We start from the raw sequence: 17,862 nt of genomic DNA on the forward strand, positions 1-17,862 counted from the left end.
ATATGTTTTGGTCTCCCCTTTAATACAATAGCTTTAATTTATTTATTTATAGAAAGTGTTTTGGATTGACTTTGGACTTGTATCTCTTTCTCACATTATAATTTGATCCAGATCCTGCTGGATCCTGATCTGGAAAATGTCAGATCTGGGATTTTTACATTCATGTAATTTAATTAAATTCAATCTTCGAGATGCTATGTTGAGGGAACAACATCCATTTCTTGTGGCCACGACTTCTTATGTTGAGGGAACGACATGTTTTTCTCATGGCCACGAGTTTAATGCGTAAACAAACCTGCGTGACCATAGCAGCCCAGGATTATCAGAGATGGACTCATTCATATTTTATTTTGAATTAAGAAATAATTATATTATTTATACATATAAAATGTATGTATTTACATTTATGACATTTTATGTTAATGTTGAGCATTTACACTATGCTATTATTTACAAAAGTATTCAGAATGTTAAGTAAAGAGATCGAAATTGAAGCAAAAAAATTAATATAAAAAAAAAAAATACAACAATACAACCTATTATACAATCATAGGCTAATAATAATAATGTACACATATTACGTGGGAAATACTATCAGTTAATGGACTTATAAGACTGTGGGGTGGATAAAAAAAGTTTTTATATTTTATTATTCACTTTATGTCATATTTATTCATGGTAAACTTAATTAGAATGCTGACGATCGCATGTACAGCCCGGTGACCAAAGCATATGGTTAATATAATAATTACTTAATTCAAAATAAAATATTAATGAATCCATCTCTGATAATCCTGGGTTGCTATGGTCACACAAGTTTGTTTACGCATTAAACTCATGGCCACGAGAAATGGATGTTGTTCCCTCAACAAAGCATCTCGAGGCCACGACATAAGGATGTCGTTACCTCGACAAAATGATCTTGTGGGCACGACATATTATGACGTTCCCACGAGTTAATATGACATTCCCACAAATTAATATCTCGTGGCATGACAAAACTAAGTAAACCGAACAAGTCATTTTATGGGCACCGTAGAATTATACCATTAGGCCATACGCTATATAAATAAAAGTTCTCCATGAGAGCAGAGCCCAAGGCTCCTGGCCAGTGGTGTTTGGACCCAAGTCTGAACCTCTGCTTCATAATGTAAATGGGAATCACCCAGGAGTCATCCCAGCGGAGGGGAAAGATTTTACTCTATCGTTTTATTCCATGCAACGGGGCGTCCCTGGACACAAAATTCACAGGCTAGGAGGGGGTAATGATGCTGGGTGTAACTAGAAATGTGCCATTGTCCTGTGAGTCTCGTATCGTATAATCTTATTAACTATTTCCTGAACTGCAACTTTCTTTACCACACTATTCAGCATCAATCCTGCCATTTAGACAATTTCACTGGTTAAGGTAAGGTGTGGGGTAGGTTAAGGAGTTAGCATTTTGTGTTGCATATTTTAAGAAACACTTTAACTGAACCCAATAAAAACTTCAGAATCAGCTGTGGGGCGGAGTTTGCACTGAAGTTGATTGGGGGAAAAATTGTGCATGCGTATCATGCGCCTGTCTCTCAATGGGAGAAAGCCATGCCCTATTTTGGAGCTCGCGCCCCGTTTTGGAGTTCCCGCCCCTATTTGGAGATCTCCAGGCTGCAGTTATACCCTTTTCTCCAGATGGCCAGTCCTCCCCTGGACACACCCAACAAACGAGACTGTCATAATAAGGCCGCTAGAGTGCACTTGAGTTTTAAACTTAATAATAGGTCGTTAAGATGCTTGTACAAACAACAACTTATGTGGCCGATTTTAGGAGGAGGACAGTCTCTGTCCTCTCAAGATAATATGCTATACTCATATGTTTTGGTCTCCCCTTTAATACAATAGCTTTAATTTATTTATTTATAGAAAGTGTTTTGGATTGACTTTGGACTTGTATCTCTTTCTCACATTATAATTTGATCCAGATCCTGCTGGATCCTGATCTGGAAAATGTCAGATCTGGGATTTTTACATTCATGTAATTTAATTAAATTCAATCTTCGAGATGCTATGTTGAGGGAACAACATCCATTTCTTGTGGCCACGACTTCTTATGTTGAGGGAACGACATGTTTTTCTCATGGCCACGAGTTTAATGCGTAAACAAACCTGCGTGACCATAGCAGCCCAGGATTATCAGAGATGGACTCATTCATATTTTATTTTGAATTAAGAAATAATTATATTATTTATACATATAAAATGTATGTATTTACATTTATGACATTTTATGTTAATGTTGAGCATTTACACTATGCTATTATTTACAAAAGTATTCAGAATGTTAAGTAAAGAGATCGAAATTGAAGCAAAAAAATTAATATAAAAAAAAAAAATACAACAATACAACCTATTATACAATCATAGGCTAATAATAATAATGTACACATATTACGTGGGAAATACTATCAGTTAATGGACTTATAAGACTGTGGGGTGGATAAAAAAAGTTTTTATATTTTATTATTCACTTTATGTCATATTTATTCATGGTAAACTTAATTAGAATGCTGACGATCGCATGTACAGCCCGGTGACCAAAGCATATGGTTAATATAATAATTACTTAATTCAAAATAAAATATTAATGAATCCATCTCTGATAATCCTGGGTTGCTATGGTCACACAAGTTTGTTTACGCATTAAACTCATGGCCACGAGAAATGGATGTTGTTCCCTCAACAAAGCATCTCGAGGCCACGACATAAGGATGTCGTTACCTCGACAAAATGATCTTGTGGGCACGACATATTATGACGTTCCCACGAGTTAATATGACATTCCCACAAATTAATATCTCGTGGCATGACAAAACTAAGTAAACCGAACAAGTCATTTTATGGGCACCGTAGAATTATATTGTACCTCCTTCCCAAATTCTGGAAGTAAAAAAAAAAAAAAAACACTAACTAGAGGTCAAAATAGAACTTAAATAAAATATAAAAGTATATAACTAAATTGTAATTACATTTTATTTACAAATTAAAATTGTAGCTAGACCGTTCCTATGGCCATGATTTTAGTAATACATTTGTCTGATTGATTTTATAGTCTCAAGCATTCAGAAATGACACCAAAGAAAATTTTACTTCAATAAAACCAAAGATTAGTTTTTTTAAGGGTTGTGATGTCCACGTTTTTATTGAAGAAATTATAGATTTAAAATTAAAGATTAAGTGGATATTTGAATTAAATGTTTGATTAGTATTAAACAAGGATTTGATCATCCTGGAAGTGTTACATTTGTAATAATAGCCTATATGTACATAAATTGCATAAATTTTGTAGGCTATTACATTATGTATTTTAACAGTGTTATTCAATTATTAATAATTCATTATTAAGAATTATTAATAATTAACCAATCATTATTGCATCATTGTTTTTTTCATAATATGTTTTATTGCATTTTAAAAGGTTATTGTTTACTTAGGTCTGTTTATATATATATATATATATATATATATATATTTGCAAACAAATAAGTTGTATAAACAAGTGTGCTATTATAAATCATAATGGAATATGATTGAGTAAGATGCAGGGATGTACTAGGATGGAGGGGTAACAGATAAATAAATGGATTTTGCACATTTTTATTGCATAAAGCGGGGAACATTTACTGTAACTGTTCATGAGGTAGATTGCCTGGGGGAAGAAACTGTTCTTGTGACTTACCTGTCCTGGATGAGGCCGATGACTGTAGTGTCATCTGCAAACTTTAGGAGCTTGACAGAGGGGTCTTTAGAGGTCCAGTCCTTGGTGTACAGCGAGAAGAGCAGTGGGGAGAGAACACATACCAGGGGCACCAGTGTTGGTGGAGCAGCTGTTTGACATGAATTTCCCCAGTCTCACTAACTGATGCCTATCTGTCAGAAAGCTGGTGATTCACTGACAGATAGAGCTAGGAACAGAGAGCTGAGCCAGTTTGGTCTGGAGGGCTGTTGGGATGATGGTGTTGAAAGCCGAACTAAAGTCCACAAACAGGATCCTCACATAAGTCCCTGTTTTATCCAGATGTTGCAGGATGTAGTGCAATCCCACGTTGATTGCATCACCCACATACCTGTTTGCTCGGTAAACAAAGTGCAAGGGGTCCAGTAAGGGTATAGTGATGTCCATCAGATAAGCCAAAACCAGTTTTTCAAACGACTTCATGATGACAGACGTTAGAGCCAAAGGGTATAGTCGTTAAGTCCTGTTATCTTGGGTTTCTTTGGAACGGGGATGATGGTGGAGTGTTTGAAGCAGGAAGGCACTTCACACAACTCCAATGATATGTTGAAGATCTGTGAAAACATGGGGGCCAGCTGGTCTGCAAAGGTTTTCAGACAGGCTGGTGTAACTCCATCTGTGCCTGGCGCTTTTCTTCATTTGTTCTTCCTGAAGACCTGGCACACATCATCCTCACAGATTTGAAGAGCAGGAGAGGCAGATGTGGCTTTGATGTTGTCACAGACATTAAAACACATTTAACTTAAAATTATCAACATCCAAAAAGTTTAAAAGGATAATAAACATAACTAAATCTTGGGCTTTTTTCTTTTTCATATCTCGGCGCTGGACTACTGTTGTCTCTTCCCGGGCAAAGTTGTCCATCGGTTATGATCATTTGCAGTCAGCCGGGCAAGGGGTGCGGATACGGGAATTTTTTTTATAATTATGTATATATGTTCATGATTACACATTTATTTACGTATATGTTAACAGGCTATAAATATAAAAAGAAAGTCGTTTTTTTTCTGAGCAACTGGGATGGTGCCCACCTGGGAGTTGGTGCCCTAAACAAACTGCGTACTCTGCATGTAGGGAGCGGCGGTACTGAATGTATGTCACAGTATATTAATTCCGCGGTGCCAGAACTGCATCTGATAGAATGTGTGCTGCAGCACAATACAACATTTATTCAAAAGCAGATCGTGGAGACATTTTTATCATCCATGATCAAAAATCTTCAAAAAAAAAAAAACTTTCCCTCAGAAGAAATCATGGACAGGAGGCTGGATGAGCACTCGATCCGAACACAGAAGCACTTGCAGCAGACAGATGATCCTCAGCCAGGTCAAGGCCAGCACAGATGATACCTAACAGGGACGTGCAGAGAGTTCCTCAGGGGCAGGGGCTCAAAGGTAATATAGGGGCATTTTTTAATGTATAGGTTAATACTTTTGAAAATATATTTTATGCCATGCTGATTTATTATCAATGTTGGAAAATGTATTCTTTTTTTCAGGATTCTTTGATGAATTAAAAGTTAAAAAGAACCACATTTATATAAAATCGAACTTTTTTTAACAATATACACTATTTGAGGTCAGTTTTTTATCTTCTTTTTTTCTTATTTAGGAAGAATTTGTAAAATTGATAGAAACAGTGATAGTAAAGATTGATTTTGTTAGAAAACATTTCTATTTTGAATAAATGCTGTTCTTTTTATTCATTAATTTTCCCCAAAAATATATATTATTGAAAAAAAATATATATAATAATAAGCAGCACAACTGTTTAAACATAATAAATATATATATATATATATAATAAGTATATCAGTATATTAGAACGATTTATGAAGGATCATGCACTGAAGACTGAAGTAATGATGCTGAAACATCAGCTTTGCATCACAGAAATAAATTATATTTTAGAAATAGAATAGAAAAACGAAAGAATAATAGAAAACATAGTTTTAAATTGTAATAATATTTCACACTATTACAGTTTTTTTCTATATTTTGAATCAAATAAATGCAGGTTTGATTAGCATACCTGTAAGTCATTTTCATAATGATGCATAGTTACCAAAAATGGTAATATAATACAGCCCTTCACGTCGCCATTTTATCAGACTACACTTCACATAATAGGCCTGGAAGTAGCACTTGGGATTCATTAACTATAATAGTATCATACATAAATGTAAGTGAATTGAATACTGATTACCAGACATCCCATCTCTCTCGCCCACAAATTAGATACAATATCCCGGAAATCGTAGAGACCAGGGCAGAGGCATAGCAATAGGGCAGACAATTGCGGGGACCCCACTCACATCATGCTGGATGTGCTTGCTTTTTTTCTCGTGATGCGTCTGCTGCCGTTTTCAAACTGGCACAGTGCTTATGTCACGGAGTGACTTTGTAAGGGCGGAACTAAAAGTGACATTGGTTCCGCCCGGACCATAAAAGGAAAATCAGGCGCTGAGTCCCGACCTAAAAGTATGTACTTTTTTTGTGAGGAAAAAGTACATACTTCTGAGTGTGTAGCAAAAGAGTATGCACATTCTGGGACATACTTCGATGACGTCATGCAACGTGAACGACAATGTGGTTGCCTAGTTACGCACACCACAACTGTTAACGTTTCATTCATTCTTTATGTCCATTAAAATTTTATTCCCTTGTCAAAAAATCCTATTGGAATTTCACTTTGTCCTATTGGATCCTACTGGATTCTTAAAATCCTATTGGACATTCTGATTCATTTTAATGGAATTTCACTTTGTCCTGTAGGATTTTATTTGATGTTTAGAATCTTATTGGATATTGGTCCGTGTACGTTTTGATAGTTTGTTTTCCAATTTGAAATGAAATAAGCAGAAACGAGAAAACGGCCCTTTATTCGTTTTTCGTTTTTTTAAAAAAAACGAAAAACGAGATTACTGCTTGATTTTTCGTTTTTTAGTTCAGAGGCATAAAACGAATAAATGACTTCAAAATCCGTTTTCCACATGTGGGCGGTCCTAAGACGCCCCCTTCCGCCGATTGGTCAAGCAAATCTGAGCATGTGACGTCATCAGTTGTCGCTCAGGTCTGTTCAACAAAATAATAGTCCTCTAACGTTACTATGGCTACCGATTCTTAAACTGTGCAGGGCAGGTCCTGTTGGGCTTTCTTCTGTGCAACTTTACGCGTTTCACAGAAATCTGTAAATCAGAAATATTAAATATTAGTCTGCCACCAGCCCGTTTTAATTAGCGGTGCGGAGTTAAATCTGTGTGGTGAAGCTGCGCTAGACAGCGCCGAGCGGGAGAGGATCAATGACCAGTGTTCGGTCAGCAGTCAGAACTTGGGTACCGATGATGGGGAAATACATTTTTACTGAAAATGACCACGCGAGTATGATTGACAGGACGATAGCGGAGACAATTAAAAGCGCAATATAACGTCTGTTAACAAAAAAAAAAAAAAAAAAAATATATATATATATATATATATACAAACAAACAAGAAGGATGTGTTAATTTATTCAATCTTTCATTAGTTGGTGACCCGGTGTGATTATAATAGCATAAATAAAAAAAAACAATAATAATAGGCTATGTATGCCAATAGACAAAACACATCTGCTTTTCCTCTAGATCACTTTACAGTGTGATGGAAATAAACTTTTCTTAAAGCGTGTTGTATATCACCACAGCTTTATTGGCACCTGGCTTTAGATGTACTTTACACACTGTCCATTGCAGCTCAAAGGAGGCACTGTGAATTTACATTGCAATTTCATTCTAAGAGACTATTAAATGTGAAGTGACAACATGAAACACTACTTTTAATATATATAAAAAAACACCAGCAGTTGGTGGCAAGTCACCCTGATAATGTTTAAATACCAATTTACTCATTTAGGCTCACAATAAGCGGATTACATAATTATACCATGAAAAAATTAAAATAAATATTTATGTGTGTGTGTGTGTGTGTGTGTGTAAAAGCAGGAAGTCCAGTCCTGGCTGTTTTTTTCAATCCTTTATGAATTTCTTTCTTAAGCATGAATTCGAACAAGATCAATTAGTATTTTCAAAGCATTTTGGAACTCTTCTTGTTGGAAATTGACAACACGTTCATTTACATTTACATTTATTCATTTAGCTGACGCTTTTATTCAAAGCAACTTACAATTGCTATATATGTCAGAGGTCGCACGCATCTGGAGCAACTAGGGGTTAAGTGTCTTGCTCAGGGACACATTGGTGGCTCACAGTGGATTCAAACCCGGGTCTCTCACACCAAAGGCATGTGTCTTATCTACTGCGCCAACACCACCCCCTCATCGTTCAAAAAGAGACGCAATGTCAGGACACTGCATAGAGAACTGCCTCTCCACAGCAACCTGGTCCTCTGTTGACTGACATGGATACTGCCCAAAAGTTGAAACTGCTGTCAATGAAGATCTTGCTTCACGGTCATACCAGCCTGCAGCCTCCACTGCATTTGGCAAAAGATCCACAGACACTCTCTTTTGGCATCCTCCATGAGCCAAAACATTAGGAACCCCCTTTTCTAATAATAATAATAATAATAATTAGACAAAAGAATATGTATCTTATCAACATAATTTCAGTAATTTGATAAGGAAAGGGACTTTTAACAGATGATAGAAGGTAATTTACAAAATCGGAGGCATTCTTGACTCTGACACAGTCACGGCCTGTGGCATTTACATTGGCAGTCGATTGATTCAATTACATATGCCTGTACTCTGTAAGATTTACTGCGATAATTAACGGGCTATCATGAAGTAATATTTGCCAAAAGTGTTAAATTTTCCTGAATGCGCTGTAGAATAATTTACATCCAAAGATTTTCAACATTACAATTTTTAGAGGAAACGTTCTTGAACTAAAAATAGCAAAAGGGAGACAGACACATTAACTGTCATAAATGGTTAATGAAAAGGGTCAACTCCAGATACATCTAATTGGGTGTCAACTCTGTCAATTTTTTCTGTCATAAAATTTTGTGGTTACTATTGTGCTGAAGAGTATTGCTGTCAATTGCGATTGTCACTTTGATTGAACTCATGAGCAGGTGCACATGTGTCGAATGTGTCCATCCTGAGCAAGCATTAATGGAAATTGTATGTTAAGTCAATGTAACTCAATTAGGTTATAACGGCTTTTCCCTGTTTTATGTTTCAACGAACTGATTGAAGTAGGTCACAGCAACGACATTAGAATTTCTATGTAGAATCAGGTAGAAATACCTCCTTAAAGCAACCAGATTTAAGATCCACTGCTCTAGAGGTCCAAGATTGTATGTAATAAACTAACTTCCTTAACTGTATGTAGCTGTTGTGCTAGTCTAATTGTTTTCTTTTTTTTCCTTTTAAATAAACAGAATCACACAATTGAAAGAATATGGCCTGAAGTAAATAACAGAGTGAATTATCCAGTGAAAGGGGCACTGATGCAATTAGTGAACCAGGAGGAACTGGACATGGAAGATGACCTGACACGTTATTGCGTGTCTGCACTATCTTGTCAGGATGCTACAGTTGGTCTTGCCTGTGTGGTGCAAGTGTGAATTATATAATAGGCATGTGCAAGTATCAACATTTCATATCACAGTAATTACTTAAGGTTCAAGTTTTTTAATAGTATTGCCATAAAGAACAGGTTTTAAAAAAATTGTCTTTGTTAATGACAAGTTTCAATTTTTGTGATGTATATTAAAATATCATGCAATATGGCAAAAAAGTATAAGTTTCAGATTTAAGAAACAAAATTAACCTAAATAAGCTAAATGCTAATTTAAATAACCCTAATGCAAACATTAAATGAAAACAACACTTGGTAAAAAAGATAAAATTGTGGTTGCTTGCCCATTTATGATCAATAAGATCAGCCACAAGCTAATAAATTTCAGCAAAGAATTTATTATCAAAGCAAGGGAATATTCTAAAATGCTTACAGTTTTTTTTTTCAACTGCTTACACACAAAATTATTATGTCACACAATTTCTAAAACCAATTTCTAAAGACACTCAGACACCAGAACCACACACTAAATCTGCAAAACCATACACAAATGTTTGGCCTTTTACTCAGTTTTCAAATTCGTTAAACACTTTTTGCAAAACACAACACACAATTTTCTATACAACACACAAAAATCTGACAGGAAGTTTCTTGATTTCCTTTTATAAACACAACCAATCAAAATGCCACACTAATTCATCACTGCCTCACACTAACTCCTCACATGTGCAGACACTTGTTGCTTTACCTAACAACAACCAATCATAACTTTAGTAGTGGCCATAAATAGGCCAAAGGTCAAGTAATAGGTTTTGGATAATGGATGCAAACAATGCAGACAGAGTACAAAAGGACAAGTTTGACTAATAGGAGTTGGAAGGGGAGCAAGGGAAGGAAGAGGACGAGTCAGAAATGGAGGACAAGGAACAAGAAGAGTGGTCTCGAATGAGATTAGGGCTACAGTAGTCATTCATGTGATAAACCATCGTTTAACAATGAGAGAGGCTGGACTGAGAGTAGAAAGAAATTCATAAAGGATTGAAAAAACATAAGAGCAAGTATATGATGACAGAATTTATTTTAAAGTGGAGTATCCTTTAACAAGTGAACTGGATCAAGTTCCTGTGGAATAAAAAATGTTCTTGATGGCATTCATTGTTTCTCGTTTTATTGTTTGATTATACAGCCAGGACTGGACTTCTTGCTTTTACACACACACACACACACATAAATATTTATTTAAATTTTGTCATGGTATTATTATGTAATCTGCTTATTGTGAGCCTAAATGAGTAAATTGGTATTTAAACATTATCAGGGTGACTTGCCACCAACTGCTGGTGTTTTTTTAATATATATTAAAAGTAGTGTTTCATGTTGTCACTTCACATTTAATAGTCTCTTAGAATGAAATTGCAATGTAAATTCACAGTGCCTCCTTTGAGCTGCAATGGACAGTGTGTAAAGTACATCTAAAGCCAGGTGCCAATAAAGCTGTGGTGATATACAACACGCTTTAAGAAAAGTTTATTTCCATCACACTGTAAAGTGATCTAGAGGAAAAGCAGATGTGTTTTGTCTATTGGCATACATAGCCTATTACGTGTTTTTTTTATTTATGCTATTATAATCACACCGGGTCACCAACTAATGAAAGATTGAATAAATTAACACATCCTTCTTGTTTGTTTGTATATATATATATATATATTTTTTTTTTTTTTTTTTGTTAACAGACGTTATATTGCGCTTTTAATTGTCTCCGCTATCGTCCTGTCAATCATACTCGCGTGGTCATTTTCAGTAAAAATGTATTTCCCCATCATCGGTACCCAAGTTCTGACTGCTGACCGAACACTGGTCATTGATCCTCTCCCGCTCGGCGCTGTCTAGCGCAGCTTCACCACACAGATTTAACTCCGCACCGCTAATTAAAACGGGCTGGTGGCAGACTAATATTTAATATTTCTGATTTACAGATTTCTGTGAAACGCGTAAAGTTGCACAGAAGAAAGCCCAACAGGACCTGCCCTGCACAGTTTAAGAATCGGTAGCCATAGTAACGTTAGAGGACTATTATTTTGTTGAACAGACCTGAGCGACAACTGATGACGTCACGTGGCCAGATTTGCTTGACCAATCGGCGGAAGGGGGCGTCTTAGGACCGCCCACATGTGGAAAACGAATTTTGAAGTCATTTATTCGTTTTATGCCTCTGAACTAAAACACGAAAAATCAAGCCGAAATCTCGTTTTTCGGTTTTTTAAAAAAAACGAAAAACGAATAAAGGGGCCGTTTTCTCGTTTCTGCTTATTTCATTTCAAATTGGAAAACAAACTATCAAAACGTACACGGACCGATATTGGGTTTAATTTAATGGGATTTAATTTTTTCATGTGATCTTTTATTGATTTGTATTGGACATTGTGATTTTCAAATGGAAATTCACTTTGTCCTGTAGGATCTTATTTGATTCTGTTAATTACTTTTTAAGAGTAACTTAACTTTTTTAGAGTAGCACTGTGCATGTGTATGTGTGTGTGTGTGTATTTGTAACCATAAAAATGCAGCCTACATATACACAAATATATATATATATATATATATATATATATATATATATATATATATATATATATATATATATATATATATATATATATATAAATCAAAATACAGTAAGGAAAATATTTTAATTGATATAATATCCGAATAAGTTAAAATGTATTACATGTGACTAAGAATTCATAAAAAACACAAACATCTATAATGGTATTGTCGTGACGCTTCCCCTTTAAGAAATCCGAACGTAGTAGTGCGCGTGACACTGTAGCGTGCATAATTTGAACAGTAACGGTCAGGTGAGGAAGCTGAGAAATCGAGTGATTAACGTTGTTAAACTTGTTAAAAATGTATTGAAAGAAGGAATAAATAATGATACTTATCTGAGCTGCATCCCAAACTAACCATTTTGGGTGAAGTAATTATATCTGTTGCTGAGTTGTTGATCTAGTTACTGTATCTGCTGTTTACCATTAACTTTAGATAGCAAAAGCTAATTTAACAACTGATATTAATGAAATAATAATGTATGCCATTTATAATAAAATGTAATTGTATAAAACACTGAAGTAGCGAGTACAAAATGCCTGTTCTGCCAACATTTTGAGCGTTTTGAATTCAATTCAGTTTATTTGCCAGACTCATGTCCAAAAGCCACGCAAGACAGGACAGGTAAAAACAAACAAACAACAGTCAGTAAGAAAAAAAAAAAGAAATAGCAAATACAATCATTAAAATACATACAGACATTTCAGCCAATGCACTCTCAGTCTGGATGTGTACTTGTAGCAACTCACTAAGGGATTTGAGAGTGCCACCATGATACTGTTAGTAGACTCATCCAGACGTTGCATAAATTTAAACATCAAATGTCTTAAAAGTGCTTTCAGTGTGGTTACTCCTACAGATACAAACATCTGACTAGCACTCCCTCCTCTGGGAACCTTGAGTAAAATTCTCATTGCATCATTGTAGGCAACTTGTAACTTCTGCATGGTAGATTTTTTGTAGGAAGACCACAGATGGGCTGTATAGAGAGGTGTACAGTAAGCTTTGAACAGAGCCACTTTAACCCGAGTAGAACAGTAACCAAACTTACGTGCTATGGTGTTTGCCTGTGCATATAACTTATAACACTGTCTGTATATGTCATCATCATCATTCATATCATCTGCAATACAATGACCAAGGTATTTAATCTTTTTGCAGACCTCAAGACAATTATTGGCTAGCATGAACACAGGAAAATTAAGCAATTTATCCTGTTTTTCGTTCTGCATATTAACACAGCACTTTTGCTGGAATTGTATTTTATATCAAATTCCACACCATAATCAGAGCATATATTAAGAAGCTCCTGCTGCCCAGCACTACTCGGACTAAAAGTAACAAGGTCATCTGCATACATAAGATGATTCACCAGCATGCCACCAATCATACAGCCAGTGTTGCAACCATTAAGTCTCCTTGACAGTTCATCCATATATACATTAAATAAGACAGGGGACAAGATTCCTCCCTGCCTAACACCATTGGACACTAAAGGGGGTGGATATGCTACCCCCCCCCATTTGATATGCATCTGCTGGTGGGCATACCAATAGGCAAGAACCCTCACAATATACCCAGGGACTCCCCTTTGCTTTAGCTTAATAAAAAGCTGTTTGTGATTCACGCGATCAAATGCTTTGGAGGCATCAATAAAACACATGACAATAGTGGAATTTTTAGACTTATACAAATTCACTATTTCCTTAAGAGCATAAATACACATGTCTGTGCCATGGTTTGACTTAAATCCAAACTGATTATCCAGGGAAGAGATATACCCACTCACTCTATCAAGGAGGATTCTTTCCATTACCTTGGATAAAATACTGGCCAATGCTATAGGTCTATAATTATCCAGGCTGCCAACTTTTCCAGCTTTGTCCTTAATAACTGGGACAAGCAGAATAGATAACATTGAATCTGGAAGTATGCCATAGATCAACAAACCAGTAAAGTTGATTGCTAAGAGGGAAGCAAGCCTAATACTGGCATTTTTTAGATGCTCTGCAGTTATTGAATCCATACCACATGCTTTATTGTTAGGTAAATTCCATATGGCACCAAATACCTCATGTGTCAGAATACTTATTGATTCATTACTGATAGCAGAGTCCTCCACGTGTGGATCATGTTTTAAACAATTAAAGAGGAAACTATAGTGCTGTCTCCATATTTCAACAACATTATCTTCTCCGGAGACTCCTTCAACAGTACAAGGAAGGGAAGATTTACAGTTATTGAGGGATCTCACCTCCTTCCAAAAGTCAGTAATATTGTTGCTCATCATTTTGCTGGCCATAGAGTCAGCCCTCATGGCTTGCTCATTTCTAGATATAAAACGAACAGCATACTTATATCTGGCATTGGCAAGCTTTTTATTCTCAAGCTCAGGGCCCTGCCTAGGTCTCCCAGCCAGGGCCCAGAGCTTGTAAGCTTCCCGAGCTTCAGTGTGATATGGTGCTACATGCTCATTCCATCCTGGTCTAATATTATAGGCCCTGTTTCTCCTGTGTTTTTGAAGAGGTTTACCACCCTCCAACAGAGCAGCCACAACATCATCATACATGACACATAGATTACTCTTGTGCTCCTCAATCTGACAGTTGACATCCTTACACATAATAGCTTCTCTGGGCAGATAAACATTACTTAGATAATGGTCTGTATTAGAATAATAAGCCAAAAGATCCTCTTCAGAAAGAGTTGACCAGTCTAATTTAGTACTCACATTACCACTAATAGCATTGTTGTTGCTGACTGTAGATGGTAATTCTTCAATGTTAATTGTGAGGGCCAAAGGTATATGATCCGTTATTGTGACCCCATACTTAATACCCATATTCTCTATGGCTGCATGCCCATCAGCTGTACTAAAACAATGGTCAAGCCATGATGTTGAGTGCCAGGCTTCACTTATGTATGTATAACTGTCTGCAGGCAACAGTACTCTACTTGATAAAGTGAAGTTATTATCTTCACTGAAGCAGATCAGATGCTTAGCAAATAATGAGTTACTGTCATTGATATCAGCATTCATATCCCCAACAACATATACACTGCAGATGCTATTGTCTTGAATAAAAGCATTTATAAAAGTCAGTCTATTTAAATATTCAACCTCATTCTCACTAGACTCATATGGAGTATAAACATTTAAAATAACAAAATTGTTACATTTATAAGTATATTGTATGCCAATACACCAGTCAACATCAAGCCTGATCGGTTTTATCACAGCATTGAGCTTTTTATCCCAGAGCACAGCCACCCCACCTGGGATTCTGCCTCTGACTATAGCCTTACTAAGATCAGTCGTTGACTCCCCCACTCCAAGAAAGTTTTCATTAAGAGTGTTCAGTTTCTCTAAATCTTGTTAAGCAATAAAAGTCTCTTGCAAACATAAGATGTCACATTCGGCAAGCAAATTGTCCACCACAGAACATCGAGCTTTATCCCCTGCACTCTGTCCCAGGCGCAGGCCACGGCAGTTGTAAGACAGTACCCGAATTGACATTTTCATGCCGACGGGTCAACACCAGAGTGCCCATTTACCTCCCTTTCGGACGGCACACGACAATATTGTGCTTTACGGTTTTGTGTACCGCTTTATTTGTATTTGATGGATTAATATGTTCTGTAGTGCAGGTTAGGTTTTATGTTCCAGTTAAAAAGTTTAACATGATACAGTTCTCCCGTGATATTTGTGTGTACATGAAGACACGCATGACAAGAGAATAGATGGCGTCTTCCGTTATTACTGTCAATCGAAGCAATGAGTCCAGAAAAATTTAGCAGATTTACCGGCGTAATATTTAACACTCGCGTTTGTCATTTCTGAAATGGTAAATGTGGATGTTTTGGTCCTCTTAGATTAACAAAGATTTTCTTCAAATTGTGAATAGATTTTGTAGAGAAGCTGAGAAAAGTGCTATCCCCTTAAAGCACAGTACGACTCGAAATGACTGAGCTGGCTTATCTAAAACCAGGAAGTAATCGTGCATATGTTCATTTGACAGAGCATTAGTGATTGCTTTGGAATATATTTGATACAATATTTTTCTTTTTTTTTTCTCTGTTTTTACATTACACACAAATAGTCCTGTATTAAATGAAATGAACAGTTTAAGTTCCCTTTGAGGTGTATTATACTGAGTTACAATATCATATTCTACATATTGTTTGATGTTTTATTGTTCTGTGTTGTGATGTGATTGTATTTGCTATTATTATTATTATTATTATTATTATTGTTACAGTAAAGTGTTATTTTTATATTCAACTTCTGGTCTCCTGTATACACTTTATATGTTCCTCCTCACTCTAGATATGTTCCTCCCTTTGGGTCTAGAACTGGTTTAGTGTGAATAATTTACATTGGAAGCACAAGTGCTACATATTGTGTGTGCGTGTGATCAATTCATTACCAGTCCCTTAGAAATTTTGGCACTAATGCTGTATTGCTGCACAAATCACCTCTTATGTTTTTTACAATGTTACTGAAGGTCGTGGAACGTACAATGAACAATGTCTACATCAGGGTGAGTTTAGGTAAACTGCAAGTACTATTTGTTCATAAAACAAATACAATGGAAAAGTGTACCTTTAGAATAAAAAAAAAATCCCATATAAACAGTCACCCAACTGGATCCCATTAAAATCCTATAGGAATGATCCTACAGGATATTTATGTCTTGTCCTACAAGACTATTCCTATCAGAATCCTGTAGGAACGGTTCCAAAATATGATAGAAAATCCAATTAGAATCCTGTACAGTTTTCTTATTGGAATCCTTTAGAATTTTTTGACAAGGGATGGCAGCCGGATTGCAGCAACGGAGATGAGCCCTCAGCTTTTAAGTGTAATAATTCAAATGTTATTAAAGTTTTAATAACTAATTAAAGTTGTATTTTATTTTATTACACACTTTGCACATGAACGTCAGAACCAGCCGCCTTACAAACGACCTGCGTTTGGTTCTACGACGACGCAGCCCTGCTTCTTCACTCCTCAACTTGGTAGAAGAACACATTGTAAAATGTATTGTGAAAAAAAAACGATGAGAAAAAAAGATGGGAATAGTAAATGCAATATTTCTTTGTTTGATTGACTCAAATTTGTAGTAACACCAAATCGAAATAAGAACAAAAAGAAATAAAGAGAAATGACAACGCGGTTTGTATTATTATTATTATTAGTCTATTATTATTATTATTATTTTGTTTTGTCCGAGAAACGGATAAACGAAAATCAAGCTAGTCGTATTATTTTTTTTTTTTAGGCTATCTATGAATAAAATAATAATAAAAAAGCTATTGTGCGTGGGCGGCTCTAAAAGGAACCTTTTCAAGTCTATGTCTTTCCCATCACGCAGGATAAGAGTTGATCTTAAGAGAAGAGTTGGTCTTATGTTTGGCTGCTGCTGCTGACTCAAATATAGGCTAGCCTTTCTCATACAAAGCGCAACACTGCACTTCTCGGGTCGGCAGCGCTGGCGCTATCCCTTGCATTGTGATAACTATAACAGAGGATAGAAATATAAATGACGAGAGCATGCTGTTACTAATGTCCCTGGAGGATGCTGGGAGTTTGTGAAAGTACTGTAATTTCTGGCTGCTAACAAGCAGGAGGAAGATTCTAGGTCATAAAATTACACTTTTTTGCAACCTCACATGCCCGGCTCTGTGCACAGTTAGATAAAATTAAGTAGCGCTGATTTATTGTGTTTCTTTTGTGTGTGCGTGTGTGAAACATAAAGTTAGGTTGAATTTTTTTTAAATATGACGCTTTATAATAGACGGTATCTTGGATATTAAAGAAACCTTTCTCACATATAAAATATTTTTGTCTTTCAAAACAACAAACCTTCCCCTACAAACAAAATCAGCATATTTATGTGAATCAGAAGACTGGAGTAATGATGCTGAAAATTCAACTTGAATTCCATTTTAAAATGTA

Source organism: Carassius gibelio, chromosome A7, assembly GCF_023724105.1.
Source record: "Carassius gibelio isolate Cgi1373 ecotype wild population from Czech Republic chromosome A7, carGib1.2-hapl.c, whole genome shotgun sequence".
In the NCBI taxonomy this organism is placed as follows: domain Eukaryota; kingdom Metazoa; phylum Chordata; class Actinopteri; order Cypriniformes; family Cyprinidae; genus Carassius; species Carassius gibelio.